Source organism: Triticum urartu, chromosome 2A, assembly GCF_056163025.1.
Source record: "Triticum urartu cultivar PI428250 chromosome 2A, HENAU_Tu73, whole genome shotgun sequence".
NCBI classification, from domain to species: Eukaryota; Viridiplantae; Streptophyta; class Magnoliopsida; order Poales; family Poaceae; genus Triticum; species Triticum urartu.
The window spans coordinates 755,675,836-755,678,096 of record NC_141874.1 but is presented as its reverse complement, the minus strand read 5'-3'; the positions used below and the strand labels follow the sequence as shown (position 1 = coordinate 755,678,096).

The 2,261-nt window shown below is 50.8% G+C and overlaps 1 pseudogene; it reads right to left on the bottom strand.

Moving 5' to 3' along the window:
• Nucleotides 1–616: 616 nt before the first annotated feature.
• Nucleotides 617–1,625, bottom strand: LOC147987853 (uncharacterized; annotated as a pseudogene).
• Between the last annotated feature and the right edge of the window lie 636 nt (nt 1,626–2,261).

The window sequence follows — 2,261 nt, the reverse complement described above, 5'->3', positions numbered from 1 at the left end:
TAAACCGATGTGAACTCCTCTCAACTAGCGAGGTGGGACTAAACATTATGCACTGCGGGTGGAAGCGCACCACCTTTAGTACCGGTTGGTGGCTCCAACCGGTACTAAAAGGGGGGTCTTTAGTACCGGCTGGAGCCATCAACCCGTACTAAAGGCCACCACCTTTAGTACCGGTTGGTGGCTCCAACCGCTACTAAAGACCCCCCCTTTAGTACCGGTTGGAGCCACCAACCCGTAAAGGTTTGCCACGAACCGGTACTAATGAGCGCCGCCCGCCTAGCCGTTGGAACCGGTACTAATGGTCACATTAGTACCGGTTCAATTACAAACCGGGACTAATGAGTTTTACATTAGACCCTTTTTCTACTAGTGACTGCATGCCCAAACACTGACCTAAGGCTCTCTTTGCACTAAAAAATGGGAGAGATTTTCACTTCCCGGCCTCTGCACCGACTAGCAAAGCATACAACCATTTTAATATGAGTACCAAGATGAACATGGTCCTCAGAATTTTTTTAAATGAGTATCAAGATATTTCTTGATGAGTGGTTCCACCATATACCAAGTTTGATCCTTAATAAATGGGGGGAAACCCCTGTGCATCATCTGTCAATTCTAAAAATTGAACTCGGGTCGTTAGACTGCACAACCACATGCCTCCTCCAATCCCTCCCGTTCCATGCGCTGGACGAGGCAGAACTTGCTCATGCCCACATAGCTGAGAGAGACTCCCATGTGCGGCTTCCGGTCCTTGCAGAACAACTTCTCGTTGGTTGTCTGGCAGTCCAGCTGCAACGTTGGAGTCGTGTTGTGGCAGCTGGGGGAGGCAACTTGGCAAGCAGAGATGTAACCATCCGACCGAAGGCCAACCCAAGCGTTGAGCTCGCTGTCAAAGTGAGCTTGGCCAGTGAATGGCAAGGCCCACTCCCCATGCCATCTCCACACAGAGTCCTTGGTGTTGAATGAGTAGGTGCACATGCAACCTTTGGTAGGTGCGGTCATGAAGTTAGCTGTGGACATAAAGATGGTGCATCCATCCGGGTGTAGTGCATAGGAGTTGACACGGCGGTGGAACGTTGGCGGTGGTGGCGGCAGAGTCTTCCAGGGCCAGCCCTCGGTTGGATGTTGCAGCGCATCCGGGGAGGTGGACCCCCATGACATGACCCCAAAGGAGTGTTGTTTCTCGCGGAAGTGGTAAGATAATGCATAGAGCATCTCACCAACCACCACGGTGATGCCGAAGCCACATACCATCAGCAGGGGCATGGGCGCCAATCGTCATTGCGGCCGTCTTTGTGTCGTAGATGAGGCTGCATCGCTGGTTCATGAAGGTGAAGATGTTGGTGCCCAAGGCAGAGAATGACATGCCGGAATGGGGTACAGTGCCAACCGGGCACTCTAACCGTAGGGCCGGAGGTTCTGGGAGGTGCCGTGCAGCGCTGTTGTGCTGGTCGTCAGAGTCGGAGTCAGAAGCTGTCGGCTTGGATCTTGTGGATGCCGTACCCCTTGGCCCAGTCATCCAACACGAGGTACAGATGCTTGTTCCGCCGTGGCCTCTGTTCTCAGCTTCCGCCGCCGCCGGCATCTTGGCGTTGGTCATCATGTCCCCGGCGCTTATTGGACATCCCCGGTGCGACGTCGGATGACCTAATAACAAACAGAATAATCTAAGTCACCGATCAATCTTTGTGTTTGTTTTGGCAAAAAGAGATGGAGCCTTGAATTTATATACCTCTCGCGCCCTGCAAAATCTCAGCTTTGGAACCGGAATTGGAAGGAGAGGAGGAGTCGGATTCAGGAACCGATCGATTTGCGATCTGCCAAATCAGACGAGCTCGGTCGATTTGCAATTCGGAATCACAAAAAAGGAATCTCTGGTGACCGCGAATCGAAGACGATCGATAAACAGTTTGACTAATTCACATCTAGATGTTTTCTAAGGATGTCACATTTAATCTTCCACAAGTAACGTAGCAACAAGGAACAAAAAAAAGCTGGGACAAAAAAAACATACCACAAACATAATGAACATTAGGTTGTGTCATATCTAGATGTGTCCTAGACAGACTCATCGATAAAATCCATACCCTGCCCTGGGCCGCCTCTCCGTCCCCCGATCACTGGTGTCTTGGCGGCGGTGGAGTATATATATGTATTTTTTTTTGAGAATATATGGCCGCGGCCGGTGGTCTTGGATACTTTTTTTGTGAAGTTCTTATTCGTGCGGCCCTCGCTAATCGCTCCGCTAATGTATAGGAATC